Source organism: Cibotium barometz, chromosome 51 (genome assembly GCF_041138505.1).
Source record: "Cibotium barometz isolate CiBa-2024 chromosome 51, ASM4113850v1, whole genome shotgun sequence".
Classification (NCBI taxonomy): Eukaryota; Viridiplantae; Streptophyta; class Polypodiopsida; order Cyatheales; family Cibotiaceae; genus Cibotium; species Cibotium barometz.
Window position 1 is genome coordinate 15,168,029 of NC_141096.1, and position 20,596 is coordinate 15,188,624.

Sequence of the window (20,596 nt, forward strand, 5' to 3'; positions counted from 1 at the left end):
CTTAGGGATAAATCGACTAAGGAGTCTATAAACTCGGCAAGCAAGTCTGAAATTTTGAGGCGTTGAAAGATATAGAATGACACCACGCGTCATTTTCAACTTTATCAAAATCATAGCCAATGAGAGGTTCTGCCTCAGCATTGCACGCCGGTTATAAGAGGCGTGGATATATAGCCCTGCAAACCACTTATGCTGTTGTCTCTCCACTGGGTTAGGAAAATATAATTCCTCGAAATGGCGTGCGAGTCTTGCTCGGCTTGTTCGTGTTGAAGCGGAAGAGATGAGATGCTCGAAGGCAAATGCAATCATATCTTGAGACTGGGTGAGGTCGGGAATACCAGATAAATGGGAAACTTCCATCTATAAAAACAATTTCTTTGATTAAAATTTCTTCATTAAAAGAAGCTTACGGAATGAAAATACATTATGAAAATGCTGTTTCTGAATTCTTATTACCAATTTCAGATAAGAATTTAATTATCTTTATTAGCTTTCAAAACCTGCTCTGATACCAACTGTGAGATCCCTCTCCCCACCGCGCAACGGATTCGGGGTACTAGCAGCGGAAATAGCACATCGTGCACGGGTAGGGTCTCACACTCGGGGCCTCGCCCACGGATATCCAGACAAGAGACTAATCCGTCAGTTTGTCCAAAACCGAAACCGGAAAAACTTCTTTTACCTGGAAAGCATGGGCGATTCCACTAGGATAACTCTTTACTCTAACGTAGTCAAGATCATTACGGATCAACTGATCTGACTGCACCTTTAACGGTACTTAGTCAAATCAAGGAAGAAACTTGCACTTGTATCATTGGGATCAACGCTTTTTTCCCCATCAAGAGGCACAGCCGTTGATTCCTATCCATAGAACAATTTCTATTCGGGATTTACTTCATCTATCGTAATAATAGAAATTAAATCTCGATTTACGGATCCATCAGTCCAGCCTAACCCCATCCAGTCCCATGGATTAGCCAACCGCCCAACCACTGTAGTGATGGGATCCAATTAAGAATTTGGTTAGGTTTTGTCCCGGGTTCCAGGGAAAAGAGTTCTAAGGCCCCCTAGCCGGAAGTTCATGCAAACATAAAACTAGTCACACCACTTACTCACCCAATATGAAATTGCCTTTTCCTTAGCATCAACTAGCTTTAAAACAATCCTTTAATAAAACCATTATGTCACTGATGACAATCCTCAAAGTCTCTGGTTGAATCCTTATTTCCAGTCATTCATTCATTGGTATACTTATGACATCATTGGCAACCAGAACGCTCACCACGCTCAGGGGCCTTTTCCATAGTTCCTAGCTCATAGTAACCGGCAATATATTCATATAATAGAATGGAATCTCCGTGGAAGATCAACTAGATCAACCCACAGATCCATATAAAAGAGCCATGGACTCATCCGTTGAGGACCAGCAAGGTCAATCAACCAGATCCATGCCCGGATTCAGAAAACAACTCTTACTCCTTGTTCCAATATCTTCCACGACGCACGTGTGGGTATCTTCGGCGACCCAGAGCTCGAGCACCGTATGGTCAGCACCCTCTAGGATCCTTCGCAGGTGACCTAGCGCTTCACTCATAGGCCGCTTCCTTGGTCCCTCATCCACCGTACCGGAAGCTCACCATTTAAATCGAACCGAGGCTGGTCAAGACCTCGATCGACCTTGCTACACGAGACGTCCTCCATTGACTCTCCGTCAGCAGTTGCAACTTTATCAGTTCGGTCTTCATGACCTTAATCCTCAAGACGGTCAAAATGCTTCTCCAGCATTCTTGACATAAAACAGTCATTTACAAACAGTCACAAAATACAGTTTCTATAACGAACTCTTGTCTTTCCATATTATCCACTCTCGGACCACATTACTTATTCCACATTCCATTCAATGTGTACTCGTTCTCATCCATTCACTCATATAGACTACACATTATCTCACATACACCTTCATATTCATTATTCTACATACATATCCATGTTCGTACGTCCACATCATACATCCAATTTCACATTCATACATACGCATCTACATGCATACATCCACATCCACATTCATACATCCATACCTCCATTTCCACATCCACACATCCACATTCATATTCATACATCCACATTCACATGCATACATCCATTTTCACATCCTCATTCATTCATCCACATTCACATACATACATCCACATCCGTATCTACATCCATACATCCACATCCACCTCTTCATTCACATTCACATCCATACATCCACATTTACATATATACATCCACATCTACATACATACATCCATACATCCACATCTACATACATACATCCATTTTCACATCCTCATTCATACATACACATCCACATACATACATACACATCCGTATCTACATCCATACATCCACATCCACATCCACATTCACACTCATACATATACATCTACATGTATACATCCACATCACATTCATACAACCATATTACATCCATTCTCGTCCTAACACATCCCATATACATCTTAACACATCCTAACTCATCTTAACACATTCTATCACATCTCATACACATCTTTTCACCTCTCATACACCTCTTATCACATCCTATCACTTTCCATACGCATCTTATCAAATCTTATCACATCTCATACACCTCTTATCACATCTTATCACATTTCATATCTTTTTTAAGAGAATTCTTATATTTGATATAAGATTTCTCTACACATTTATTTATGCATAAATTCCATTTAAGGAGACTAACACTTTCGAAATTAAAATCAATCTTTTATGCATCTTCTTATGCATAAATTCAATTTGGTAGGAATTACACTTTTAGGATAAAAGAAATTCTCTTATGCATCTAAGTTATGCATAAAATCCATTTATGATGAAAATCACACTTTTAGTATAAAAAGAATATCTTTTATGCATACCTCTATGCATGAAATCCAATATGATAAAAGTAACACTCTTACAATAAAATAACCAACTTTAATGCATACCTCTATTATGCATGAAATTCAATTATGATAAAGGTCACACATTTATAATAAAATAATCAACTTTTATGCATACCTCTATGCATGAAATTCAATATAATGAAAGACACACTTTTATAATAAAATAATCAACTTGTATGCATACCTATATGCATGAAATTCAAATATGATAAAAGTAACACTTTTGATATAAAAATTTATCCATTATGCATACTTCTATGCATGAAAATAAAAATGATAAAAATAACACTTTTGATATAAAAATTTATCCTTTATGCATACTTCTATGCATGAAAATAAAAATGATAAAAATAACACTTTTGATATAAAAATTTATCCTTTATGCATACTTCTATGCATGAAAATAAAAATTGATAAAAATAACACTTTTGATATAAAAATTTATCCATTATGCATACTTCTATGCATGAAAATAAAAATGGTAAAAGTAACACTTTTGATATAAAAATTTATCCTTTATGCATACTTCTATGCATGAAAATAAAAATTGATAAAAATAACACTTTTGATATAAAAATTTATCCATTATGCATACTTCTATGCATGAAAATAAAAATGGTAAAAGTAACACTTTTGATATAAAAATTTATCCTTTATGCATACCTCTATGTATGAAAATAAAAATGATAAAAATAACACTTTTGATATAAAAATTTATCCTTTATGCATACTTCTATGCATGAAAATAAAAATGGATAAAAATAACACTTTTGATATAAAAATTTATCCATTATGCATACTTCTATGCATGAAAATAAAAATTGATAAAAATAACACTTTTGATATAAAAATTTATCCATTATGCATACTTCTATGCATGAAAATAAAAATGGTAAAAGTAACACTTTTGATATAAAAACTTATCCTTTATGCATAATATAAAAATTCAATTTCTCTATGATTATAATGAATTTCTTTCAATTAATCTAGGATGATAATTCCTAGAATATGGTAGGAAGTCCTCTTTTTATGCTTTGAATGAAATTATTTTATGCATAATTTTTATAAGAATTTTGCCATAGCTCCGCTGCTATGACTAATAAATCTCAATTTTTCTAAGGGATAAAGCTTATCATTAAGGAAATAATTAAAATGATCTCTAATTGGATCATTAATCCAAAATGGATTGAATCATCAATATACATAAACTAAAAGCATAGAAAAAAGCCATTAATTTGGCCTCAAGCATAGCTTAATCTTGGGTTAAGGAAAAGCTTTATGAAAAGCTTCATTTGGATTGAGAATGGGTCATGACTATGACCATTTTTTGAGTGAGAGAGAGAAATCACATAAAAACCATTAGAATTTAAACATAAATAGAAATTTATGTAATTCTTTACTATCATTAATTACTTAACTTCAATAGCATTCATCAAATTATGTAACTCTTCACTACTATTCACCAATTAACTTCAATAGCATTTAAAAAAAACCATACCAATTAAGCTTCTCAAGCTTGAGAGGGGTTGAGAAGAGAGAAACATTGAGAAATTATAGGAAAGATCAATATTCACTAATTATCTTACAAATTGCTTGATTCTTTGTTCACGGTAGAGGCCCCCAACCAATCAATTGGTTAAGTATGTTGATGGAGCCACCAATGGGGATTGAAGAAAGAGGGAAGCTCCAAAAACTAGTGAATTATTAATGAATTCATAGTTCTTGGCTTAGGTGGAGTAGAGTAACGATGCATAAACACTATATATTTTTTTCAACAAGGGAAGGCTTCTATTTATAGGAAAAATTGAGCTCCTAACCAAACAAACTGATTCTAGAATTTTTCCACTCAGTTTGGTCAATTTTTGACCATTTTTAGGTCAGTTGAGCTAACTTTTTGTAACTAGACTTGAATTAGGAGAGAGGAGAGATGAAATATCTCAATTTTTATGAGTTTAAAACTCATTCAAGCATGTGAAATATGCACCTCCTTTAAAGAACTCCCCTTCCTTACATATGTGTCAAAATAGAATCATTATACCCAAAATATCTCATATTTTTAATATGGCTCATAGTTTTTTACTAATAAACCTTGTACATTTTCAACTCTTCATCTTATGTGAAATATGCACCTCCTTTAAAGAACTCCCCTTCCTTACATAGTGTCAATATGAAATCATTATACCCAAAATATCTCATATTTTTAATATTGCTCATAGTTTTTTACTAATAAACCTTGTACATTTTCAACTCTTCATCTTATGTGAAATATGCACCTCCTTTAAAGAACTCCCCTTCCTTACATAGTGTCAATATGAAATCATTATACCCAAAATATCTCATATTTTTAATATTGCTCATAGTTTTTTACTAATAAACCTTGTACATTTTCAACTCTTTATCTTATGTGAGCATTTACTCATTTTTGGGTATCTTCTTTTACAAAATTGGATTTATCTCATCCCTACACATGGATTGATGCTATTGGCCCATAGGAACCTTAATTGGACCATAATCCAAAAATTTCTAAAAATCTAGACCCTTAGGCTAAGGTCCTTTATACCCATTTCCAATTAATTCCAATTGCACATTGGAAAGTTCTTTTTGAATTTCTGTTTCAGGGGAACTTATTTTAATAAGATGAGATAATTTTCTATCCAAAAATATTAAAAATTTGAATATTCTCTCTCTAGAATATTTTCTCTCTCTAGGTTAAAACAGTTAGAAACAAGTCTTTTATATTTCTGAAGAGGGATTGATTATAGGGGAAGATGCTGGACATTTTGAGAGGCTGGGGAGGAATCTTACAGCGAGGCATAGGCACAGATGTGGGATCCTGTCAACTCTAGGGTCTGTTCATTTATCTTTCTCAACTGCACTCATCAAGTAATCAATCACGTAAAGCATATGACGCTGGCCAGAGGCATATGGCAGCACTTGTCTTCTCTTTATAACAGGGTATCACCCATGAAGAGGATTTCCTTGGAAGTATAGATGCGAGTTATGAACCCTGCAAAGTCGTCGACGATGTGGGAGCACATTAACAAGCTGCAGGCCCTTCAGCAGGAAGTCCTCCAGGCTGGGAAGGAGATATCATCAGAAGATATGGCCATTACTTTGCTGTCCCACTTGCCTGCTCAGTATTCCGCTTTCTACTCCTCTTTGATTACTAGTGGCAGGCTCAGCACCATTACATGGGAGGAGCTTGTGCCCATGGTCTTGGACCAGGAGGAACGATTCACGAACCCACCTCATAGCGGAGGTTCGGAGGCCTTAACTGGCCAATGACCGAAAGGCCAGAATAACAACAAGGGCAAAGGGAAGGCTTCACCGGAGAAGTCTTCTGAGAAGAAGCCTGACACAGAGCGAGAGAAATTGAAGGCCGAGAGGTCCTGCAATGATTGTGGTGGCGAGAAAGGCCACTATTGGAGGAAGTGTCCTAAGTGGACTGGGAAGAGTACTAATTCTTCAGTCTCAACTGCAAAGACTCTTGCATTTGTGCACTTAGAGATGAATCAGATGATGGACTCAGATGCTTCATCATCTTTGAGCGAGGAGGCAGTTGGCTTCACCGCAAAGGATACCAGGGAATGGATTCTTGACAGTGGTGCTTCCAGGCACATGATCCGTCCTCCCGAGACTTGTTTTTGAATCTGAAACGGCAGTCAGGTCGCATCTTCATTAGAGATTAGCAGATGTTGAGAGGCCATGGAAAATCCGGATCTTCCCCATACCATATTACCCAAACTTGCTCCGATGGTGACCAGAGTTTGCAAGCATTGGCAACAACTCCACCATTCTGATACACAATCAGGGTCGGATGGAGATTATTCCCAACGAAAAGGGGGCAAGCATGCCTCCTGTGTTCTTTATGTCCCTGCTCTTGGTTTTCATCTTCTGTCAGTGCATGAAGTATGCAAGACTAGCTTTTGGGTGGAATTTGAGGAGCATTCAGTCGCTCTATGAGACCATGAGACTGGCCAGGTTGTTTGGGAAGGCGGTGTGGAGAATGGTATCTACGAGCTCTCTGCACTCTCCTCATTGATAGGTTCTCAAGTCGGAGATCTGTGGCATTTTCATTTTGGCCACTTAAATGTGGATGCACTATGCGAGCTTTCTGGGACCAGATGGTGGTTGGCTTGCCAAATGTTGGCAGCAAGCAAGGACGTTGCAGTTCTTGCATACGTGGTAAAGCAGCACATGGAATCCTTTCCGAAGCAGGCTTCCAGGGCTTCAAAACCATTGGAGTTGATTCACACTAACTTGTGAGGACCTCAGCAGACACCATCATTGGGAGGATCTCTCTATTTCATGTTGCTTGTTGATGAGACTGTACCAGATTCACGTGGATCTACTTTCTTTCACAGAAGGACCAAGCTTTTGCACAGTTCAAGGATTGGCATGTGATGGTGGAAAAAGAGTCTTGATTGCAGGTAAAGACTCTTAGGGCTAACAAAGGGGGTGAATTCTCTTCGAATGTTTTTCTCAGATTTTGTGCAGATCATGGCATCAAGAGGGAACTGGCCAATACAGGATCGCCTTCAGAGAATGGAGTTGTAGAACGCAAAAACAGGGCTGTGGTGGAGATGGCGAGGACCATGCTGGAGCATCGTGATCTTCCAACCCTCAACCAGTCTCCAACGACTTCAGTACCTAATATGACTCCATTTGAAGCATACTTTGGCAGGAAACTTGATGTCTCCCACTTCTGTGTTTTTGGGAGCGATGCGTATGTACATATTTCGAAGAAGCAGAGGGGGAAGGTTGACTCCAAATCCCACAAGCTTATATTTGTGGGGTATAATTCTCTTTCCAAGGGATACAGATTGTATGATCCCGAGAGGAATGAGATTGTTGTCAGCCAAGATGTGGTCTTTGATGAGCATGTTCCAGTATCCACTGTTGAGGAGCCGCCACTTCTTGGAGATCCAAAGGAGTCTGATGATGATTCCCAGTCCATTGTTCCAGTTGATCAACCACAATCAGTATAGGAGGTTGAGCCTAGAGTTGGAGTAGAGTCCCCGCAAACAATGGCAGGAGGCTCCACGATCTGTTTGAGTACCCAGGTGGTTGATGGACACCCTTCGGGAGTTAGGTGTCACGGAGCTACCCTCCAAGTGGACCATAGAGAGGACGGCCCTCGAAGATGGCACAGAGTCCACGACAAAAGCAATACAGCGGAGCTTCTTTAGGTAAACTATGCTTTGATGTCTCGTATTATCTGGGACAAGGAGCCCACTTTCGTTAAGGAAGCCCTTTCACAGGATACTTGGAGGAAAGCCATGCAGGTGGAACTTGATGCCATTAAGAAGAACAACACATGGGAGTTAGTACCGAGGCCATCGAAACGGTCAGTCATTGGTGTTAAATGGGTCTTTAAGACCAAATCCCTCTCTTCCCCATATGATCATACCCAAACATGCTCAGATGGTGACTAAACTTTGCAAGCATGTGGGGGGGAACCACCTTCATATGCTTGCAAACTTTCATCCCCATTGAAGAATGTTTGGGTTAGAATTTAGTGCCCAATGTGGATTTTTCTAGTGTCGGTGCTTGAGCGGTCATGGTGGAGAATCTCGCTCTTCCCGATACCATCGTCCCAAACATGCTCTGATGGTGCAAGAATGTGGGGAGACCCACCCCCATATGCTTGCAATGTTTATCCAGCATACGAGCATGTTTGGGTTAGCAATTAGCGCATAGTGCAGACTTTTCAAGTCTCTTGGTGCTTGAGAGGCCATGGAAAATCCCGCTCTTCCCCATACCATCGTACCCAAACATGCTCAGATGGTGACCACCTTTGTAAGCATGTGGGAGTGCATCCCCCCCACATTCTTGCAAAGTTTGGTCACCATCGGAGCATGTTTGGGTTAGTAATGAGCGCCCATTGCAGGTTTTCCAAGTCTTTTGGTGCTTGAGAACCATGGAGAATCTTGCTTTTCTCCATACCATCATAGCAAAACATACTTCGATGGTGACTAAACCTTGCAAGCATGTGGGGGGAACCCACCGCTAGATGCTTGCAAAGGTTGGTCAGGATCGAAGCATGTTTGGGTTAGTAATTAGCGCCTAGTATGGATTTTTCAAGTCTCTTGGCGCTTGAGAGGCCATGGAAAATCTTGCTCTTCCCCATACCATCGTACCCAAACATGATCCCATAGTGACCAAACCTTGCAAGCATGTGGGGGGACCCACCCCCACATTCTTGCAAAATTTGGTCACCATTGGAGCATGTTTGGGTTAGCAACTAGCACCCAATGTGGATTCCTCAAGTCTCTTGGTGCTTGAGAGGCTATGGAAAATCCCGCTCTTCCCCATACCATTATACCCAAACATGCTCGATGTGGACCAAACTTTTCACGCATGTGGGAGGGACCCGCCCCCAAATTCTTGCAAAGTTTGGTCACCTTGAGAGAATATTTAGGGTAGCATTAGTGCCCAGTGCGAATTTTTCAAGTCTCTTGGTGCTTGAGAGGCCATGGAAAATCCCGCTCTTCCCATACCATCGTATGCAAACATACTTTGATGAAGACCAAACTTTGCAAGCATGTGGGGAGGACCCACCCCCACATGGTTGAAAATTTTGCATCCCCATTGGTGCATGTTTGGGTTAGCAAACAATTAGCGCCCAGTGCAAATTTTTCAAGAATCTTGATGCTTGAGAGGCCATGGAAAATGCCCCTCTTCCCCATACCATCGTACCGTAACATCCTCCGATCTTTGCAAAAGCATGTGGGGGAGACCCACCCTCACATGTTTTGCAAATTTTTGTCACCATTGGATCATGTTTGAGTTAGCAATTAGTGCCCAGTGTAGATTTCTCAAGTCTCTTGGTGCTTGAGAGGCCATGGAAAATCTCGCTCTTCAACATACCATCGTACCCAAATATGCTCTGATGGTGACCAAACTTTGCAAGCATGGGGGGGACCCAGTCCCACGTGCTTGCAAAGTTTAGTCACCATTGGAGCATGTTTAGGTTAGTAATTAGCGCCCAATGTGAATTTTTTAAGTCTCTTGCTGCTTGAGAGGCCTTGGAAAATCCTGCTCTCCCCATAGCATCGTACCCAAACATGCTCCGATGGTGACGAAACTTTTCGAGCATGTGGGGAGGTCATGGAACATGCCGCTGTTCCCCATACCATCGTACCTAAACATGTCCCTATGGTGACAAAACTTTACAAACATGTGGGGGTGAGTCCCACTTTTCCCATACCATTGTCATACCCAAGCATGCCCCGATGGTGACCAAACTTTTCAAGCATGTGGAAAATCCCGCTCTTCCCATACCATGGTATCCAAACATGCTCCGATGGTGACCAAAATTTGCAAGCATGTGGGGGGGACTCACCCCCCACATGCTTGCAAATTTTGGTCACCATCGAAGCATGTTTGGGTTTGTAACTAACACCCAGTGTAGATTTTTGAGGTTTGTTGGTGCTATTTCAAAGACAAGTGCAGGTTGGTTGCAAAAGGCAACAGAGTGGGCAAAATGTTTACGTTGAATGTAGACATGCCTGAAATGAGTGCTGCGATGTTTGCAAATGGTTCAGGAATTGTTGCAGACACAGACATTTGGCATAAAAGGATTGGACATGTAAATGTGCAGAGATTGAAGTCTATGCAGACAAAAGGAATTGTGACAAGGCTACCAAAATTTAAAGTGGAAGGTATGCAGAAAATATGTGAAGCATGCCAATTTGGGAAGCAAACAAAGCATGTGTTTCCACGTAACAGATATGTGAGCAGAAATGCACTAGATGTTGTGCATTCAGATGTATGGGGTCCTACGAAGACCATATCTATGGGAGGCTGCAGGTATTATGTGACTTTCATTGATGACCACACAAGGAAAGTGTGGGTATATTTCATGAAGGAGAAGAGTGAGGTGTTCACTCACTTTCAGAATTTCAGAGTTTTGGTTGAAAAGCAAATAGGGAAATATGTAAAGTGCCTAAGGTCAGATGGAGGGGGAGAGTACTTCTCCAATGAGTTCTCTGAATTCTTGAAGAAGAATGGTATTCGGAGACAGTTCACATGCAGATACACTCCGCAGCAAAATGGAGTTGCTGAGCGGAAAAACAGGCACATTGCTGAGATTGCGCGAGCATTGATGGAAGAGAAGAATATGCCGCATTGCTATTGGGTTGAGGCTGTTTATACAGCAGTATACATCATGAATAGGACTCCAACTGCAGCCATACATGATGTAACTCCAGAGGAGAGGTTTACTGGCAGAAAACCAGATTTGTCTCATCTGAAAGTTTTTGGATGCATTGCATATGTGCATGTGCCAAATGAGCTGAGAACTAAGCTGGATCCAAAAGCTGAAAAATGTGTGTTTATTGGATACTACTCCCTTGAGCAAAAGGGGTGGGGGGTTGCTGTTGAAATTTGAGCAAAATGATGAGCTATGGTGGATCAAACACTAGAATCAACATAATTAACAAAGTGATTAGCAAGTGATTAAGACGTAATTAGTGAATAATTAGCACATAGATTAATGTAGGCATGGATACTCAAAAACCAGCAAATTCTCATAAGGGCTATGCCTCAATTTATAGAGTTTACATCAAGCATCAAATCCCATTGATTTCTCCATGATTTACTCCCAGAATATCTCCACCTTTTGCCTGATTCTCTCCACCTCTTCTCTTTTCCCTGAATATCTCCCAGAATAACTCCACGCTCCTAAATTCCCTCATGCTACCCATTATTCTCTCCCAGTAGATTCTGCTAACCTTTTCACAGGTTCTTTCACAATTACATCTCCTCTTTTACAGCCTCTATCCAAGAGCTTGTTCCCACACACACCCTATTCACTTGTATTTTCAACACCTCCCCTCAAGTGAATAATCCTAGCACACCTGGACCCTGTATCAAGTTTCCCTCTTACTTGATAGCCCGCGACCAGTGCCTCAAGTCCCTAAACTCCATAGTCCTTGACACTCTCTCTCTCTCTATGTGTCCAAGGCTACTATAAGTGCCCGCGACCTTGACTAAAGTGCTCACACATACATCTACCACTTGGCCTACATCATCGGTGGCTCAGAGGTGGTTTTACTTTGTTGGGGCAGGTTACATTAGGTTGTGGGGTCTCTCTCTCTCTCTCTCTCAGAAAAGATGATCCGACTCCACTTCTCTTGGAGCCTCCATGAAGTTTGCCGATGTCGTTCCTTCTTCACTGGGTTTGCTGTAGCAGTCTCTCGCCATGTGTCCTGGCTTTCCACATTTGTGGCAAGTGAAGGTCCTCCCTCCTACTCTGCCTCTTCCTCGTCCTCGTCCTCGAGAGAATCCTCCTCGGGTGAAGAATGCTTTTTCCTCTCCTGCTGTTGAGTCGAGCCCTTTCTTCTCTTTGCCTCTGCTCTCTTGCTCTAGTAGAGCTGCTTCTATCTCGTGTATCTTCAGTTCAGGTACATTCTTTAGTGTTGCTACAATGTTTTCATAATCTCCTTTGTCCACACTCTTCAAAAGTACAGCTAATGCTTCATCATCTTCTACCTTTTTGCCAATAGCTGCCAGCTGTTGCTTAATGCTTTTATATTTGTTCAAGTGTGTGATTAAGGGTTCACTTTCCTTCATGTCCAATTTGTAGAATTGCATTAATAGATTTATCTTGGAATTTTTTGCTTGTGTACCAAATAATTTATTGAGTTCATCCCATGCATCTTTTGCCCACTGTATCCCTGTGATATGATGAATGATCTCATCATTTAAACTGAGTGCAATAAGTCCCAATGCTTTTTCATTCCTACTCTTCCACTCATTTTCTTCTCTCTCTGGGCATTCATATCTCCCTTCAACTAATCCCCACAGATTTTTCCTCATCAGCAAATACATGGTTTTTGTTTGCCATGTATAAAACTGTTCCCCATTAAATTTGGCTATTTCCTGTGCTGAATTCATGGTGATGTGAAGGGGGTCTTACCTCTTGATCCAAATTCAAGATTCAAGGGCAGTGTCTACCCTTTTACAACTCAATCTGGTGTTTAATAGATGATTACAACAATTTTATCAGCATAAAATCACCAAAAATTACATTAAATTGAGGGTAACCAATTTGTACGGGATGGTTGGAGTATCAAACCAACTGATTTGAAATCTGAAGTTATAGGGATCTGTATCAGATACCTAATGGTTAATTTGAACCCTCAATTGCACCAAAGTACAGTGATTAGCACTGATTAATCACTGATGCTCTAGTTTGTGTGCAGAAAACAGAGTATGCGGGGAGCCCAGATCTGGTGCCTTCCACTTCAAATGAGCTCAAATGCTTTCAAAGGCATCAATAGCAATGAGTCTAGTAGAGGATTAAGCCAAGAAACACAAGATTTGACCAAATAATGAAAGCTTAATCTCTGTTTTACCAAAGTCACCTGCAGATTTGATGAAGAGCTTGGATCTCTCTGTAGACTTAATGAAATTGATTTCTGTCTTCACCAGCTTGTAGAGCATGCTTGATTACCCCTTGGGCTAGGAGGAATTGAAGCAATTTGGCTTGATGAGCACAAGATCTGCAAAACTGTCAGAAAAAACTGCGCTGAAAAAAACATCGATTTCTCCTCAACGCTTTCGCGTTTTGCTGCGCCGTTTGATGAGCTTGTAGCTAGGTGTGTAGGCTAGCTTGTGCAAAAAGGGCAAGACCTAATGTTGACTGTACATGGAGAATGGAGTCCTCCACTGGCTGGGGGTGAAGGGGAGAAGTGAAAACTCACTAAAAAACTTGATTTTTTGCTAATTACCTAGTAATCTTGATTAATCAACTAATGGGGTCATAAACCTGGTTGATTCTAGGCATGGCTCTGATACCATGTTGAAATTTGAGCAAAATGATGAGCTATGGTGGATCAAACACTAGAATCAACATAATTAACAAAGTGATTAGCAAGTGATTAAGACGTAATTAGTGAATAATTAGCACATAGATTAATGTAGGCATGGATACTCAAAAACCAGCAAATTCTCATAAGGGCTATGCCTCAATTTATAGAGTTTACATCAAGCATCAAATCCCATTGATTTCTCCATGATTTACTCCCAGAATATCTCCACCTTTTGCCTGATTCTCTCCACCTCTTCTCTTTTCCCTGAATATCTCCCAGAATAACTCCACACTCCTAAATTCCCTCATGCTACCCATTATTCTCTCCCAGTAGATTCTTCTAACCTTTTCACAAGTTCTTTCACAATTACATCTCCTCTTTTACAGCCTCTATCCAAGAGCTTGTTCCCACACACACCCTATTTACTTGTATTTTCAACAGTTGCCCGGGGGGGCCATGGGTTAGTGAGTTGGCGAGGGGGGGGGCTCTCCACTACTGCTAGAAGTGAACTATTTGTTGACTATTTGCTTCCTTTTGTGTACACCAAAAAAAAAATGCCATCCTTAATCAAAGGCACCCATCTCCTCTTTCACAACTTATGTGTTTCCCAACCTCTTACCGCAACAATCAAAATCCCCTTTGTGAGGTTTGTACAGCCATCAATGTGGCTACTATGGCTCAATATTTAGCCCTTAACATGCATACTTTTGATCTTTGCCTCCTTAAACCTCCAAGTAGAGTTATCTCCATAGCCATCAATATGGCCACATGAGCTCACCATTGAGCTCCAATATACATGCCCTTCTTTGCGTGCATCCATTTCCAAGGGTGCTTCTTCAAATGGTCTCTCAAATGAAACCATAGGTGCATAAACATGTGGAAACTGCCAAGGTTTCCATCCCTTTCTTTGCTCTCCTTCATTGAGCAAACATTCACAAGTGCATCCTCTTCTTGATGCACACACATGTGAACTCCATTGAGTCCACCATCTCACTTGCCATCATCTTGACAAGCATGCTACTCCACACAAGATTCATGGGATACACAAATCCCATACATAGCAACCCTTTCATAGAGCATTTTTCCATGCTCAAACACAAAACTTTGAGGCAAAACTTCACAAGACCAACCTTCTTGAGGCATAATCAGCAACATATCTTCTCTTGGTAGCTTTCCTTGATGGTGATGAAGACTCCATAGCCTTCATAATGCTGAAATCTCCATTTTCAGCTTCCTTGATGATGAGCAAGCTCTCCATGTTGCAAAACTCCATTTGCAACTCTCTTGGGCAGCTTCTATGCAACCTCCTTGTTGCAAATCTCCTCTCAAATCCTCACAAATGCAAATCGAAATGATAATATGAGTGTGCATAATTTTTTTTTCATAATAACTGAAAATAATGCTTAATCAAAGAACTCATAACCAAAAAAAACTATACATAAATATTCACCATGACCAAGAGCCCACCCAAGCTCTGATATCATGTTAACAATCTAAAAATGGGATTGATCATGGTGAAGGACAATGATTAAGCAACATAATTAAGGTAGATTAAACCACACTAAAAACTCCATGAGAGAGAGAGAGATTGCACACTCAACACTCAATTCTATTCACTTTCTACTTTGTTGATGTTTATATCTTATGAGTTTTGCCTTTTATTGAGGATCCTTGCATTTTAGTTGATGTTCATGGTTTATGGATGTTTTAAACACTTTCACTGTCATATTGTTTTTTTGTTAAAAATCTTGCTCTTCCCCGTGCCATTGTTCCCAAACATCGTCCAATGGTAGTGACCAAACGTTACGAGCATGCGGGGGGCTCCCCCCAACTTTCCCGAAAAGTTTGGTAACCACCATCGGATGTTGTTTGGGTTATTAATAAGCACCTAGTGTGGATTTCTTAAGTCTTTTAGTGCTCAAGAGGCCATGGAAAATCCTGCTCTTCCCCATGCCATCATACCCAAACATCATCCGAATGGTGATCAAACTTTGTGAGCATGTGGGGGGGTTCTCTCCACATGCTCGCAAAGTTTGGTCACCATTGGACGATGTTTGTGTGATCTATTGTCACCTAGTGTGGATTTCTCAACTCTTTTAGTGCTCGAGAGGCCATGGAATATCCCGCTCTTCTCCATGTCATCATATCCAAACATCGTCCGATGTGACCAACTTGATAACCCAAACAACGTCTAATGGTGATGAGACAAAACTTTGCAAGCAAGTGGGGGAGGGGGACCCTCCCCACATGCTTCAACGTTTTCCCACGATCAGACGATGTGTAGCTCGCACAAATATCATACATCATTCCACTGATAATAATAATTGTGATCATCACATGCTAATAATAATTATTGTGAAGGTGGTCTCAAAAATCATGTTTTTCAAGTTGTTTATTTGAAATGCTAGTGTGACTCCGCATCTAGGCTAAGTAAGTACTTACGATACAGGATTCTATAATTGGTATCCCTTGCATTAGTACCCTTGTGGTATATTTATTAGCATGGGTGGCCAAGTTTTTTTTTGTTTGGGAGTGCTAAACCTTTAATAGTGACTAATGGGCCGACCCACATTTGACGGGCAAGAGTATTCTTACATGCATAAAAACAAAGGTTCGTCTTCTCAGGTAAGTAAAGATAAGCTTTGTAATCCTCAACTTGCCAACCTTATTATTATATATGAACAGACAATGCCTGCCATATATATCCATGTGGGAGCTCCTAAAGCACTTATTTTTCTTTGAATAAAGCAATAAACTTGGCATAAATATACATCTAACATTCTAACCTAATATAGTGGTGATAATATTAACACACTTGAGCAAAGTATTAAAACAATCTTCAGGTAACTGGATTATCTCCAGGGATTTCACTGACGTGAACGAAAACACGTGAACATGTTATTAACATGTGTTAATAACATAAAAATTCTTGTGATCACAATGTATATTCACGGGCATTTTTGATGACCTGCAAAAACCTTCTCTGCCAGTAATCCCGCCGGAAAAATGGGTTTTCCCGGCGGGCCCGCCGGGAAAACCCATTTTCCCGATGGGAAAATTAAAAAAATAAAAAAATAAAAAAATCATGTTCACAGTCATTCTTACCATTTTTGGGCCTTCTGGACTCATTTATGATGTCAAAAGTTCAAAATTCTTGGCACAAAAAAAGTTTTGTATAATTTGCTGGCCTTAAGTTCAATTGACACACCAATTAAATCTAACTATACTTACATCAATTGACTCAATTGTCCATGACATCATTGCACTCAATTGAGCCCAATTGGACTCAATTACACTTGATTTACACTCAATTGATATTAATTGGGTGTCAATTGATGTCAATTGTGCCTAATTCGACACAATTGAGCCCAATTTACACCCAATTTGCATAAATTGGGTGTAAACTAAGTATCAATTGAGTCGAATTGGACTCAATTGACAATAATTGGATGTTTATTGATATTAATTAAGCCCAATTGACTTCAATTGGGTGTTAATTTATTACAATTGATGTCAATTAAGCTCAATTGAGCTCAGTTGACATTAATTGGGTGTCAATTGATATCAATTGAGCTCAATTGGGCTCAATTACACTCAATTCACACTCAATTAGGTGTTAATTGCATCCTATTGTGCTCAATTGAGCCCAATAGGATGCAATTAACATCAATCGGGTGTCAATTGATCACAATTGATATCAATTGGGCTCAATTGGGCTCAATTGCACTCAATTATGTGATCGATTGTGTGTCAATTGATGTCAATTGAGTCTAATATGATACAATTGAGCTCAATTCACACCCAATTGGATGTAAATTGAGTGTCAATTGAGCCGAATTAGACTCAATTGACAGCAATTGGATGTTAATTGATATCAATTAATATCCAATTAACACAATTGAAGTCAATTAAGTCCAATTGACTTCAATTGGATAATTTGGGTGTCAATTGAGCTCAATTGGACGTAAATGACATCAATTGGGTGTCAATTAACATCAATTGAACCTTATTGACATCAATTGGGTGCCAATTAACGTCAATTCGACTCAATTGACATCAGTTGGGTTTCAATTGAGCCAAATTGGATGCAACTGACATCAATTGGGTGTCAATTGATTACAACTGAGCTGAATTGGGCTCAATTGCACTCAATTGATATTAATTGGGTGTCAATTAAACCTAATTCCATGCAATTGAGCTCAATTGACATCAATTCACATCAATTGCACTCAATTGATATTAATTGGGTGTCAATTGATGTCAATTGAGCCTAATTCGATGCAATTGAGCTCAATTCACTTCAGTTCACAATTGGGTGTCGATTGATGTCAATTGAGTAAAATTGAGTCTAATTGGGTGTCAATCGAGTCAAATTGAGTCTAATTGGGTGTCAATTGAGCCAAATTGAGTCTAATTGAGCTTAGTTAGACTTAATTAAGTCAAATTGAGTCTAATTGGGTGTCAATTGATGTCGATTGAGCCAAATTGAGTCTAATTGGGTGTCAATGGAGCCTAATTGACATCAATTGGGTGTCAATTGATGTCAATTGAGCCCAATTGAAGCTAATTGTGTATCAATTGACACACAATTGATGTCAATTGGGCTCAATTGACATCAATTGGATTCAATTAACACATAATTGATGTCACATGGGCTCAATTGACATCAATTAACACCTAATTGATGTCAATTGATTATAATTGATGCTAAATTGAATGTACCCAATTGATATCAATTGAGTCCAATTGACATCAATTAAGTCTAATTGGGTATTAATTGATCAATTGGGTTCAATTGATATCAATTGACACCCAATTGGACTCAATTGACATCAATGGACTCAATAGGGTGTTAACTGATGTTAATTGAGTCCAATTGACATCAATTGGGTGTTAATTGAGCTCAATTGGATACAATTAACAATAATTGGGTATGAATTGAACTCAATTGACATCAATTAGATGTCAATTGAGCCTAATTGCATCCAATTGAACTCAATTGACATCAATTGGGCAAATTGCATCCAATTGAACTCAATTGACATCAATTGCATCCAATTTAATCCAATTGGACTCAATTGAATCCAATTGGACTCAATTGACATCAGTTAGTGTCAATTGAGCCTAATTGTATCTATTTGGACTTAATTGACATCAATTGGGTGTCAATTAAACCCAATTGGAGTCAATTGATATCAATTACATGTCCATTGAGCCTAATTGCATCCAATTGGACTTAATTGATATCAATTGGACAACTAGACTCAATTGGGTGTTAATTGATATCAATTGGACTCAATTGGGTGTTAATTGATGTTAATTGAACTCAATTGGGTGTTAATTGATGTCAATTGGACAACTAGACTCAATTGGGTGTTAAATGATATCAATTGGACTCAATTGGGTGTTAATTAATGTTAATTGAGTCCAATTGGACTCAATTGATATCAATTGGGTGCCAATTGAGTGCAATTGATGTCAATTAAGCCCAATTCGACTCAATTGACATCAATTGGGTGTCAATTGACTACAATTGATGTCCATTGAGCTCAATCGACATCAATTGGGTATTAATTGATGTCAATTGAGTTTAATTGACATCACTTGGGTGTTAATTGATGTCAATTGAGTCCAATTAGATGCAATTTGGGCTCAATTGGGTGTGAATTAGACTCAATTGATATCAATTAGGTGTGAATTGATGTCCATTGAGCCCAATTGGATACAATTGATATCACTTGGGTGTCAATTAGACTCAATTGGCACCCAACTGATGTCAATTGAGTCCAAGTGGATGTCAATTGATATCAATTGAGCCCAATTGATCAATTGACACCCAATTAGACTTAATTGATATCAATTTGACTCAATTGGGTGTTAATTGATATCAATTAGACTCAATTGGGTGCTAATTGATATTAATTGAGCTCAATTGGACTCAATTGATATCAATTAGGTGTTAATTGAGTGCAATTGATGTCCATTAAGCCCAATTTAACTTAATTGACATCAATTGGGTATCAATTGACTACAATTGATGTCAATTGAGCTCAATTGACATCAATTGGGTATTAATTAATGTCAATCGAGTGCAATTAATATCAATTAGGTGTCAATTGAGCCAAATTGATATCAATTGGGTGTCAATTGAGCCCAATTCACATCAATTAAGTGTAAATTGAATCTAATTGGACTCAATTAATATCAATTAGGCGTGAATTGATGTCAATTGACCCCACTTGGATGCAATTGATATCAATTGGGTGTCAATTGGACTCAATTGGCACCCAATTGATGTCAATTGAGTCCACAAGGATGTCAATTGATATCAATTGAGCTCAATTGATCAATTGACACCCAATTAGACTTAATTGATATCAATTTGACTCAATTGGGTATTAATTGATGTCAATTGAACTCAATTGGATGTTAATTGATGTTAATTGAGTCTCAATTGATATCAATTGGGTGCCAATTGAGTGCAATTGATGTCAATTAAGCCCAATTTGGCTCAATTAACATCAATTGGGTGTCAATTAACTACGATTGATGTCAATTGAGCTGAATTGACATCAATTGGGTGTTAATTGATGTTCATTGAGTTTAATTGACATCAATTGGGTGTTAATTGATGTCAATTGAGTCCAATTAGATGTAATTGGACTCAATTGGGTTTGAATTAGACTCAATTGATATCAATTGGGCTGAGTTAATTGGGTGTCAATTGAGCCCAATCGACATCAATTGGGTGTGAATTGAACGTGATTGAACTCAATTGACATTAATTAGGTGTGAATTGATGTCAATTGAGCCTAATTGGATGCAATGGATATC